Source organism: Emydura macquarii, unplaced genomic scaffold, assembly GCF_026122565.2.
Source record: "Emydura macquarii macquarii isolate MOO-44397 ecotype Brisbane River unplaced genomic scaffold, CSIRO-AGI_Emac_v2 contig_2473, whole genome shotgun sequence".
Lineage (NCBI taxonomy): Eukaryota > Metazoa > Chordata > Testudines > Chelidae > Emydura > Emydura macquarii.
The window spans coordinates 1,913,279-1,927,010 of NW_027132610.1; the positions used below are offsets into that span (position 1 = coordinate 1,913,279).

Sequence of the window (13,732 nt, forward strand, 5' to 3'; positions counted from 1 at the left end):
TATTGGTTTCACCCTGTTAAATTCTATAGGACTTTTCCATAAAGGTTGAGCCAAAATCTTATAAAAACCTACAAGATTTTGGCTGCAGCTGAACTAGCACCAGGAAACGGGGCCAAGATTTTCAAAAGTGACTAGTTAGAGGATGCCTCTGTTTTTTGGGTGTCCTACTTGAAACACTTTAAATGGTCCTCTGAAACACTTTCAGAAAGTGCTGCGCACTCAGCCACTGGAAATGAGGCCCCTTTAACAATTTGGAAACTCTCAGCTGCGGGTTTTGGACCCATAATAAACAGAGTGACTTTGAATGCTGCGATTCAAATCTGAATTCGCCCCTGAAAATTCAAAGAAGTTCTATTGATAACATATTGTAGAAGAAAGCCCCACAATAATTTATTTTGCATATTTTCTCCTGGATTGAAAAAAAAATCTCAGCTCTGCTCAGGTTTTTCTTCTGGCTCAAATAGTGCCACTGCTGTTTCTTTAGTTTCAGTCTTCCCATCTGGCTGTCTGTAGTATTGGAACAAAAAGTCAGGAGTCTTTTTGGCTGTGGCACATGGCTGTATGTGCTTTTCTAACCACTGTGTTGTCTACATAGCTTTGGCCAAAGAATGTTACAGTTCATGTTTATCTACGGTGGCCCAAAGTACAATGGTATATTAAACTGCACAGAATCAAATAGAATAATGAAATGTTTGAAGTCCCATGTATTAATCATCCAGGAATAAATGGCATTTTCCCAGTTCTTGAAATTCATAAAGCCTCTAATAGATTTCTCCCTGTCTCCCATGATGGCAAACAGTAAAACTACATGCCCATCATACTTAAAGAAAAAGTATTAGAGCTAATTTATGTTAAACAAGGGCTGCTTGTGCAGATTTTACTTAGCTGTGTTAATTTATAAAATGAAATGACTGCTGAAATCAATTCCTAGGAATCAAACCTAAAACAGTATACAAAAATCAATATGAATTCTCAGTCCCCAGAACTTTCATGAATTTAGGAGATGTGAGCCAGTCATTGAATACAAATTGATTTTTTCAGCTGGCGGGCTGCTAAATATGAGTATCTAGCAGATATAGCTACACATTCTCTCTCTCTCTCTCACACTCACAGGGCCCAAGCATAATTTTTTCGGGCGCAGTGCGAACTTATAACACAGGACCCCTCCCACACACATACCCATGGGGGTTGCAGCCTGGGACAGGCCCACCAGGGCCTCCGGACCCTGGTAAAGTGTACCCTCCCCCCCCATGTGGGGGCCCTGTATATGTGTACGTACACACACACACACACACACACACAGTTTTACAGAAGCAAAGATACGATAGTTTTATGGATTAATTCCTGCTGCATATTAGTAGCAGTCTTGTGGAAGATAAAATTCACATGTATTATAGTTAGTGATCTTTTAACAAGATGTTACATGGCTTTCATAGACTCAAGGCTAAGTTCAGCATTGAGTGCTAATGTCTCCAAGTGAATTGTGCCCTTTAGGCCAGGGCTGAATTTGGCCCCATGTATCCAAAATAGCATCAGACATATTTGCAGATTGTTTGAGGTGGAATTGCTGGCTCCACTGACATCAGTAGCAAAACTCCCATTGATAGCAGTGGGGCCAGAATTTCACCCCATGTTGTTTCCCCTTCCACACAATACCAGTCTTGTCTAGTTAGATGAGGACCTCTGTCTCTTATTATGTGCTTGTACAGTGTTTAGTACAATGGGACCTGATCCCAGTTGAGATTCATTTGCAATGGAAACACAAATAAACAACAAAATATGTTCTTAGGGTTGGCCATCTTTTCATTTTATGCAACAATTGCAATGGCAAATGGTATAGAATTTACAAACACTGCAACTAGCAGCTGCCATTTGTAATCACTGTGATCCCTCCCTGTAAGACTTCTGCTCTATCCCAAGGTAGAGATCCAGTCCTTTTGAATTAAAGTGGAGAGGGACTTTGGCAAATTAGCTGCCTTGTGATGCTGTAAATCTGGACACCAAAAGACAGAATGGGAGAATTATGCAGACCATGGAGTGAACATTTTCTTCTATTTTTGATTGGATGCAACAAGCTTTTTGGAAACTTGTTTCCATCTTATTTCCACTGATGGCTGGTCTCTCCGGTTAGCTGAACAGTAAGTTCAGTCCGCATATTACATCACTTTGCAAATCTTCATGTACAGTGCACAAAGCTCTTTATTCTTTGCAGTTTTCTATTAAACCTTCTAGCCCTGATTGTGTCTTACCTTCTTCTGTCTAATGGTGCATTTGTTATCTTTTGTACATCCGTCATTTGTTAGGCATATGAGTTAGTGTATGTTTTCCAGTTTGCTTAGTATCAAATGCTATAGGATGTTTTATCTGCAGTGAATTAGAATAGTGATGGAGAACAGAACAGATGATTTTGAAAAAATAATCATATTATAATAGTATTATGACAGCGATGTAAAATTTCACTTTTCCTATCAAATACAGTGGTGACTTTTAAAAACTTGCCATATTTACCCAAGATAAATAGATATGGATACCTCAGTACATGCTTCATTCCCTTGTGCTTACTATAAGAAATACTGCAGATGCTGAAAATACTAGAGGCGAAGTGGAAAGCTATATTTAGTTATCTAAGGAAACATACATTTTAAAGGGCCACTATTATAGGGCTATGTTTTATATAGACATGTTTTTAAACTTGTCCACTGCAAATTCACAATTAAAAATTCTGAACAAGAAGAAGCAAGCAAGCTTTGGAAGTACTTTGTGTTAAAATTGGCTTCTTTATTAATAAATAACACTTTGCATTTCTATGGCATCCTCCTTCCTGAGATCCAAGACATCTTTCAAAAAATTAATGAGTGGAGCCTTGTAACACCTCCGTAAATTATCTAAGAAAAGGAAACTTCAGCACAGAGAGATAAGAGGCCTGTCTGACAACTGCTCTGCAATTTGACTTTTAGCTTTGTGCCTGCAGTGAACTGCAGACACAAATGGTTGCAGTCAGACATCTCCCTGATTTGCACTTCACAAAGCAAGGGAGGAACACCAGCATAGCAGCTCTGCAGTTGCTGTTACGTTCGATGGAGTGCAGTAGCAGTTAGAGCCTCGGTGTTCTGCCCTACAGAAGGAATTTGGATGGTGGATCCCTGGACTTCATAGATCCACTGGCCATGCCCTGGCACATGCCAGCCCATAACCATCCCCTTTTGCTAGGCCTATGGAGAGTGCCACACTGCCCTATGATGCACAGGTTACGGCATTCCCCTGGTGGCTCTCCCACGCACAGCTCCTGTATAGGGGGATGGCACCAACATCACTGCATTTCAAGCAGTGATATGCCTGCCTGCAGAAAGGGCAAGGGAGCCTCAGAGCACGTCCCGCTCCACCTCCGCAGAAACAAGCAGTGTGGGTTTTAAAATCCCTGCAAATTCAGCTCCTCGCCTTTTTTTTTCTCCCCCTTTCTTTTTCCTCTCTCCACCCGCTCTCATGATTTCACTCTGCCTACAGCACCCCTCCAAGGCTTTGGTCCAGGCCCCACTATATACTGTCTGCCTCTCCCACAAAAACGTACCTCCTTTTAAAATATTTTGACAGAATTCTTGAGCTCCTGTACTTCCAAAATTACCATGACATCACCATGGAATAACTTTAATTCCTGAGTACTAGAACTAGACTCATTATTAATAATGAGCTATTTAAGATATGAATAAACTTCCATTTTAGCTGTTCATCTTCATTATAGTGCCACTTTTCTGTCCAGTCCTCCTGCCTTCAGTTTCAATTATTGAATTTTAAAACCCAGGCTTAGTCTAACTACTCCAAGCAGTGAACAGAAAGATTTAATCATTGTTGTATATTTATCTGATACTGAAACAATGTACTTACAACCCCTTCCCATTTATCTCCAGTGCCTTGAGTCGTTTTATTCCTGGGTCTTGCTCATTTGATAAAGAAGGCTGATTTTCACATCTATCATCATCGGGGAGAGGAGAAAATCTAATATCAAACTCTCAGGGGAATCTCCATCTAACTTTTTCACATACATCTTAAAACATTGGTGGGCTGAAATAGCTTTTAGTCCTCTGGAGGAGGGGGGGATGAAATTTGAAAGTGAAAATGATCAAATGAGAGTCTCCCAGCAGAAATGTTAAGAGTGAGCACAGGCAAAATCCTCTGCAAATATTTAAGTCCAAATCTTAGCACCATCTTTTATTTCTAAGTTTGTCCACAGAATTAACAAAACACATAAACGGAGACCCCAGGAAACACTAACTGCATTGTTAACAAAGCTTTTGAGAGTGTCAGAGCTCAGTAAAGCTCCGTACCTCACCCTAAGCACTACTGTAATAGGAAGTAAAATCTTCCCACTCAGCACCAGAGCTTGGACATAGACCTGTTTGAAGAGGATTACATCAATGAGAACTAGGAATCTTCTAGTTCACACCTGCAGCATCCACACAGGGGAATTCCCAGCTCAGCACTTTGGCGCACACTGCAATTTGCTCTGCTGTAGTCCAAATGGGGAGCAGTGTTGAGGAGCCCTGGAAGACGTGGTATTTTGTCCCAGATCATTAGAATTGTTGGCATGATTGGCACTGAGAAGTCTCTACGTTGTTTCCTAACTGATGTCCTGGGACCAATTTCAGTCTTCTTGTGAGAGAGAGAAAATCACCATTGATGCTGTAGTTGCGATGCCAGGATCAAATAGGGCCTTACGAGAACTAGTGGATTTGAAAACATTCCATGACATTGCAACATGAAAATAGTAGGCCTGCTTGGCAAGGGAAAGTGGTCCACTTATGCAGGTGTGAGGGCAGAGATGTTCTTCTTGTGGGCACCAGGATTCCTGATTTGTTGACTGAGGGCAAAATCCTTACCTTAGGGATGGATGAGGAGCAGAGAAGTCAGGTGTGCCTGCTAGATGGCTGAATATGCCTCTAATCAACAGACCAAGTCCCCAGTGGGACAAAAGGTGTTATCTAGCACAGGAGCCAGTCACTCTTTCCATAGCACCATCCAGAGAGAGCTCTAACTACTGCTAGAACATAGGGAATTGTGAACAAGTTCTGTATTCCTGGCAAAAAACCGCCCCTCTCCCTGGAAAAACCATGCAGCTGAGCGGACATTAGCTCTATGAGATATATTAGGTGCAAAATCCCTTTGACCCAGGATGTAGAGAATTTTTACATGGTGATTATAAGCTATTTGCTCATGACAACTATACAGAATTGGGAGATTTAAAAACTATTTTAACATTTGAACTAAAGAGCATGTGACTGTTATCAAACAACAATCATACAGGGGTGCCCACTGTGTGTACATTTCTACCTCTTCAGTGAACCTGCAGGGGTATAGTTCACAAATTACCAAACAATAAAATAATCATAGAATCATAGACGATTAGAGTTGGAAGGGACCTCAGGAGGCCATCTAGTCCAACCCCCTGCTCAAAGCAGGACTAACCTCAGTTAAATCATCCCAGCCGCAGCTTGAAAACCTCTAAAGATGGAGATTCCACCACCTCCCTAGGTAACCCATTCCAGTGCTTCACAAACCCGCTACCGAAAAACATTTTCCTAATATCCAACCTAGACCTCCCCCACTGCAACTTGAGACCATTGCTCCCAGTTCTGTCATCTACTACCATTGAGAATAGCCTAGCTCCATCCTCCCTGGAACTCCCCTTCAGGTAATTAAAGGCTGCTATAAAATCCCCCTCATTCTTCTCTATTGCAGACTAAACAAGCCTAGTTCCCTTAGCCTCTCCTCATAAGTCTTGTGTTCTACCCCCCAATCATTTGTGTTGCCCTCCGCTGGACTCTCTCCAACTTGTCCACATCCTTTTTATAGTGGGGGGCCCAAAACTGGACACAATAGTCCAAATGTAGCCTCACCAATGCTGAATAGAGGGGAATAATCACTTCTCTCGATCTGCTGGCAATGCTCCTACTAATGCAGCCCAATATGCTATTAGCCTTCTTGGCAACCAGGGCACACTGCTGACTCATATCCAGCTTCTTATTCACTGTAACCCTCAGGTCCTTTTCTGCAGAACGGCTGCCTAGCCCGTCAGTCCCCAGTCTGTATCTGTGCATGGGATTCTTCCATACTAAGTGCAAGACTCTGCACTTGTCTTGGTTGAACCTCGTCAGATTTCTTTTGGCCCAATCCTCCAATTTGTCTAGGTCCTTCTGTATCCTATCCCTACCTTCCAGGGTATCTACCACTCCCCCTAGCTTAGTGTCATCTGCACACTTGCTGAGGGTGCAATCTACCCCATCCTCCAGATCATTAATGAAGATGTTGAACAAAACCAGCCCCAGCACTAACCCCTGGGGCACTCGGCTTGTAACTGGCTGCCAGCTAGACGTCGAGGCATTGATCACTACCCATTGAGCCCGATGATCTAGCCAGATCTCTATCCATCTTATAGTCCATTCATCCAACCCATACTTCTTTAACTTGCTGATAAGAATACTGTGGGAGACTGACTTTCGCAAAGCTTTTGATACAAGGTATATCATGTCCACCGCTTTCCTCACATCCACAAAGCCAGTCACCTCTTCAGAGAAGGCAATCAGGTTGGTCAGGCATGGTGAATCCATGTTGACTGTTCCTGATCACCTTCCTCCCTTCCAAGTGCCTTAAAATGGATTCCTTGAGGACCTGCTCCATGATTTTTCCAGGGACTGAGGTGAGGCTGACCGGTCTGTACTTCCCTGGATCTTCTTTCTTCCCTTTCTTGAAGATGGGCACTATATTTGCCTTTTTCCAGTCATCAGGGACCTCCCCCAATTGCCATGAGCTTTCAAAGATAATAACCAATGGCTCTGAAATCACAACAGCCAACTTCCTAACCCCCCCGGATGCATTGCATCTGGCCCCATGGACTTGTGTATGTCCAATCTTTCTAAGTAGTCCTGGACCTGTTCCTTCAGCACTGAGTGATGTTCACCTCCTCCCCATTTTGTGCTGCCCAGTGCTGTAGTCTGGGAGCTGACCTTGTCTGTGAAGACAGAGGCAAAAAAAGGCATTGAGTACCTCAGCTTTCTCCACATCCTCTGTCACTAGGTTGCCTCCCCCATTCTGTAAGGGGCCCACACTTTCCCTAATCTTCCTCTTGTTGGTAACATACCTGTAGAAACCTTCTTGTTCCCCTTCACATCCCTTGATAGCTGCAATTCCAATTACACTTTGGCCTTCCTGATTTCATTCCTGCATGTTAGAGCAGTATGTTTATACTCCTCCCTAGTCATCTGACCAAGCTTCCACTTCTTGTAAGCTTCTTTTTTTGTGTTTAAGCTCACCAAAGACTTCTTTGTTAAGCCAAGCTGGTCACCTATTCAAAAGCACGAAAGTAACTTAGGAGCCTCAGCTCCATTTTCAAAAGTGACTTTGGTCATGAGGTGTCTAACCATCTTAAGGTACATATACACTGCAAAAACCCCCACGGCACTCAGTCTCAGAGTCCAAGTCAATTGAATGTCTCATGCCACAAGGTGAAAAATAGCAGTGTAGATCAGTGGTTCCCAACCTGGAACCTGGGGGCCAAAAGTGGCCATGGGGGCTTTCAAAGTGGCCCGCAGCTCCCCTCCCACTTGCTGCAGAAGGGAGCCACTGCTCAAGGACCCAGGCGGAGCACATTGCCACAGGGCTAAAAGACCAGTGCAGGCTTCTTGCTGCAGCCAGGGAGATGGGAGATGAGCGCTCCCCTCCCTCTGGCTGTAGCAGGGAGCACGGCAAAGTGCTTCTCCTGGGTCCACAGGCACTGGGGTGCCTGCTAGAGCCAGAGGGAAGGGACCACTGATCTCCCATCCCCTTGGCTGCAGAAGGGAGCCACTGCCTAGGGACCCAGGTGGAGCGCACGGGGCGACAGGACGAGTGTGGTTTCCCTGCTGCAGCCAGGGGGATGGGAGAGGAGGCAGCCTCCTGACTGAACTCCTTCTGTCTGGCTGCAGTGGAGGGCGGGGAGGGGGGGGGGAGAGGAGGAGGGATCCTGCTGGCAGAGACTGGTGGCCCTTCAGGGTGGTAAAAATGGATATCTGTGGCCCTTGAGCCAAAAAAGGTTGGGAACCAGTGGTATAGATGTTCCCACTTGGGTTGGAGCCTGGGGTCTGAGACCCTCCTTCCTTGCCAGGTTTCAGAGCCCAGGTTCCAGGCTGAGTGAAAATATCTGCACTGCTATTTGTAGCCCCACAAGCCTGAGTCAGTTGACCAAGACTCAGACTTGCTACCGTGGGGCTATTTTTGGCAACGGAGTTAGACACTTAGCAGGACTTTCATCTGCTAGATGCCTAAATCACTTTAATAATCTGGCCCTACATCTCACTGAAAGTCAATGGGATTTAAAGTCCGAACTCCTATTGCAAGTTAGTGGGAGTTGGGCACCTAATTTCTTAAAGTGCTTTTGTATATTCTACTAGGCACCTCAATACCTCTGTAAATCTGGTCCTAAATCACATTTGATAATGGGCCTTAGGCACTTTTGAGAAATTTTAACCAGCAAGCCCAAATTTCCAAAGTGTCTGACATAAAGGGGAATGATTACAGCCTAGTAAATCAATCTCCAAGATTACACTTGTGCAATTTCTGTTCACAATATGTCCTCATAAAGCCACACAACTATATGTTCATGCACATCTATAAAATATGTAATCAGAAGTCATTGGGATGCAAATCAGTCTTGACACTGATGCATTCTCACTGCAATCCTTTTCACTGTCTGAAGGTCTTCAATTCCTTTTACCCAGATGCAGTTCCTGAAAAGAACTGGCAAAAGAATTACAGTTAAAAAGACACTCTCCAGTTGTTTGGATGAAAAACGCACCTTCCCTGACAATCATCTGTGATTCCCAGTTTCCAAAAGTACATCTGTGTAATTATATAGCTCCCCATATACTCTGTATGAGGGTGTGTGTGTGTATACATATACATATACACACATGTACATTATATATATATATATATATGCGGTTTCAAATGACAGAAGACTCACCATTTGATTCACAATAAACTAGTGAATATGCCCCATGATGTATTAAAATATATATTTGCAGCAGCAGGACAGTGTGGGTTTGAAACTAATTACAAGAATGAACATCGGATTGTCCCACTGTCAAGGTACAGTAGGTCTTTCTTTAGCCTAACTACTATGACAGTGAACTGTGCTAGACAGAAATCAGATAATCACTAGGTTGAACAAAGCATATCCGCAGTGACAGGTCCCTTATTTTCCTGGCTATTCAAGTGCCATACTTGGAATCGGAGTAAGAGAGAAAATAACCTGTGAGATCAGGCAAACAGAAGCAGCAGAACACAGTATGTATTGTATTGAAGTATGTGTCATGGCCTCTTGCAATAATGTTTATATATTGCATGACATGATACTGAATGTACCGTGCACGAGAGACATTGGACTTTCATAGAAAACCCATGACATTGAGAATAAAGCAGAGGAATGAAACGGCAAGAGACACAGCTGTAAGATTCCCTACAGTCTTTGTATATACTAGCTGGGCAGCTGGTGTGCTGTGACCACAGCTTGCTGCACTAATCATCACTGTCTCACTGTTACCTTGTGCTCCCAAATCGGTTTGTTGCATCTCTTTGCTGTCTTTCATAACTTAAATTGTGAGCTCTTTGGGCAGGGGCTGCCTTTCACTGTGTGTGTACAGCACCTAACACAATAGGGCTCCCCAGTCCTGAATGCAGCCTTTAGGCACTGTTGGTGGTGGTGGTTGTCCTTCGAGTTTGAAGATGACCATGACATCGCTAATTGGTTTGGTTTCTGTGAACACGTGAGTAGCTGATCAGGCCAATTTGAGCTTTGAATGGTCTGTGCTCACTGAACAAGAGCACTGTGGGTTATTTGATTAACAGTGGACATGCTGCTGTTATGAGATTTACGCTACTGGCACTTCTGCTCTGCCTCAATAATACGCTTCTGCTCATAGACTGTGGCTTCAGTATGGATGAGACTTCGCCAGGTAGAACAATCTGAGCAAGATCTTCCAAAAAACTCTTGGTCAATGTTAAAACAACACTTTAAGGGTAACTTGAGGGAGACTTTGAAACGTTTCTTCTGGCCTCTCTGAGAGCACTTTCCCTCCTTAAACTCACCATAAAAGATCTTTTTTGGCAGTCACTCATCTGATATTCTGGTGACATGGCCTGCCCATCTCATCTGTGATTTCATCAGCAGGTAGGGATGCTTGGAATACCTGCCTGTATGAGAACTTCAGTACCTGGGACCTTGTCTTGCCATCTTAGCCTCATCAGTTTCCTCAGACAGCCCATGTGAAAGTGATTCAGCTTCATAACATGGCATCTGTACACCATCCAGATTACACATGCATACATCAAAGTTGGCAACATGAACCCTTTAAGCGCTACTGCAGTACAAATACTAAACAATAATAGGCCACGTAAAACTCCCCAAAAGACTATTTAAGAAAATGAACTGCAGGAACTGTGAAGGTAGAGCTGGATGAAGTATTGGTCAGTAAAAGATCTTTGTTTTGGACAAGAGGTGATGAATTTTTAATTCATGAATAATGCTAGCTGAATCATAAAAAAAGAAATCAAAACACTACTCCTCCCCCTCCCTCCCCCCCCCGATTCCATGAATATTACCCTGAATAAAAATACAAAATTGAATCTGGTGTGTAATTTTTCTTTATTAATATTCAGATGCAGACTATGAATTTCCAAAAAGGTTTGCAAATTCCCATAGATTCACAGATATTTAGCAAGAAGGATTATTTGTCTGAAAATTATACGGGAAGTTCATTATTTATTATTCTCATGCTGTAAAAGTTTCAACTGTCCAATCAGGAAACAGAAACATCATCACGTGATTTATATTGCTAAACACATAACACAAATAATCTTAGTGAGCACTTGGTGAACCACCCATAGTCTGAAAATGTTTCATACAAACTGTTCAGTGAATATTTATGGAAATCATTAGAAAGGAGACAACAGGGCACATGATAAAAGTACAGAAAATGAATGGTCTAGAGATGTCAGTTGGGAACTTTTGTTCTCCCCATCTTGTAACACAAGAACAAGGGGATGTTCAATTAAATTTAAAAAACTGGGAAATTCAAAACTGATGAAAGGAAATGGTTTTTCACATGGCTTATAATTAGACTCTGGAACTCAGTCACAGGAACACAGGAAGTGGTTCAGATCAAGAACTTAAAAGATTTCAAAAGGGATTGGACATTGTGTGTCTGTTAGCAGTATTCAACGTTATCAGGATTAATGACAAAAATTTTATAGGAGATATTAAACCTCATGCTTCAAGACAAATTTCTAACTATTAGCGATCAAGACAAGACCAAACATGGGGACAGATTACCCCACACTTCCCTATTGCAGAGTGCTTATGTCTTCCACTAAACTTCTAGTATTGACTACTTTCAGAGACAGGATACTGGAGTAGATGTACCTTGAGTCTGATCCAGAGTGGCAATTCTACATTCTACAACAGTAGCTTGATCAGAAATTGTGCATTTAGGTTCCACAGACTGATAGATGGGGACAAAAGAGGATTCTAAAGTCTTACCAAATCATCAACAGAATAGTCAATCATCTGAACCATATACTCCCTGAAGGCACTGAAAATCCAGTTTGTCAGTCATCTATTGAGGCTAGACCATTTGAATGAGTCCTAAGGAGGTCTGACCTGCTTCTAAAAATTGCAAGAGCTCCAGATTTCCTTACTCTTCAACATCTAATTTTCCATAATTAGGAAAATGCATATTTTTGTTGTCATTCCAGTCTTAATGCCTTTTGATCCACTTCTTTCTATTCTGAGGTTGTAGGGCATTGAGCATCAGTTAGCATCAAGAGGATCCTTCTTCAGAGCATGGCTGGATGTAATTCTGTTGCCTCCTGCCTGTTGAAATCGAGATCCTACTCAGTCAGAATGAGTAAGGGTGAATGAATTGTTTTTCAGGATGTGATACTTAATATCAAATCTAACTGCGCCATGTGACAAAAGTCAAACCAACATCTCTTTTTGTCTTCCTCTGATTACTCACATAATTATATGCCTTCAGCTAGATTAATTTACAAATTGCAACCAAGGCAAACAATAGTTGGAAGATAAATGGGTATATTACATAAATTATATCTTCCAGGTGTATCTTAGAACAAAGTCAAGACATACAAGAAAAAAATTGATGAAGAGTACAGTAAGTGAATAAAATAATTATTTAAAAACAGTTAGAGGCTGCCATCATATATAGTTTACTGAGAATTTATAATAGACCCCAAGGCCAGCAATCTATTTTGGGATAATTGCTATAGAATGACGACTCCTGTGCATTATCTCTATTATCTTTTTGAATAATAAGGTGGTAAGTGATTGTAGGTGGGATGTCATATTTTAAAAGAAAAATCCAAATCCCACCTCCACCATATAATTTTCTCCTATATTCTAAGGCTTATTCTGTACGGAGTTGAGTCTCCTTTGAAGTCAACCCTAGCTTATTTATCGTGTTTTCAGTAACCTTTTTGCATGCAGTTTTCTAACAATTCTTTTGAGATAGGTGTTGCCCTCTCAGAGAAGAACCTTGAGAAGAGGTTATGTCAGGTTATAAAGCTAGGGATTTCTAAGACTAGAGAGGATGCCCTCTCCTTGCCAAAGCTGACCTATACACGCTTGGACAGAACATCTAAGAATAGAAGAGATTTAAAATGTTTTCTGGAGATGGCTGCAAAAAAACCCCAACCCAACAACAACTTTGGTAAGAATAACTGTGTTCAGTTATTATACACAGTCTATCCACAGACAAATAGCAAATAAGACTCTATCCATAAGTGAGGGGGCGGGATGTTGCTGCTGTTATCTAGTATTTACACTAAACAAAACAATGTACTTTAAAGACCTAGAACAAATCTATGTTGCTGAGTTTTGAATTGTCCTAAGTTAGAACTATAATGAACTAATCAATCACCTGTCATCTCTGGCAAGTCACTTGACCTCTTTGTTCCTCAAACAACCCAACTGTAAGAATTGATAAAAAGCTGGATCTTGCTGAGAACCCAGGGATCTGATCTGAAGTCAACTGAATTCAAAAAAAGCCTTTCCACTGACTTTTGGTGGACTTTTGAACAAATCTCGCTTGTTGCTATGTCACACACAACTGTTTGCTGGCATGGAAAGCAGAGAACATCAGTTCATAAAAAGGCTGAGAGGCATGAGATCTTTCCAACATCAGCTCCTCCCTCTCCTCCCCTTCTTTTGTTGTATTTACATCTGTTTATCAGGGCTTTAATATTTAGGTGTTTTATAGATGTTTTGTGGGCAGCGCAATTTATCCTACAAGGGCAAAGCTGACAGTGTGGTAATTAAGAATAGAATAAATGCCAAGGGTAAGAGCAGAGTGCTTGAATGACTGATAAGAACATTTCTCTGCTGATGATAGAATCCACAGTATTTAAGCGCAGTGTGTGGAATTGAGGTGTCTGAAATAACTGCAAATAAATGTCTTCATCATTGTAGATATACTACCTATGCTGTTCATTTGTGATGTACAGTCTAGCTCTATCAGTAACTTCCAATAAATGAGTGACCAGTGACATAGGCTTATCAATAGAGCACAGACAAACTAGCTGGTGAACTGAGAACCTGCATGTATATTATGTGACTAGCAAGTGAATTTCATTGTTGCTTTATTGTTCATACTTCAGCAAGGCTAAGCATGGACGCCACAGAAGATATAAG

At 41.9% G+C, this 13,732-nt stretch overlaps 1 long non-coding RNA gene across 1 annotated transcript in view; it reads right to left on the reverse strand.

Moving 5' to 3' along the window:
- Positions 1-378: 378 nt before the first annotated feature.
- LOC137162800 (uncharacterized) overlaps positions 379-13,732 on the reverse strand; it is a 40,265-nt gene continuing 26,911 nt past the window's right edge. The window contains exon 5 of the long non-coding RNA XR_010922499.1: positions 379-507. This is a non-coding gene — a long non-coding RNA (uncharacterized lncRNA). The remainder of the gene's footprint in view (positions 508-13,732) is intronic.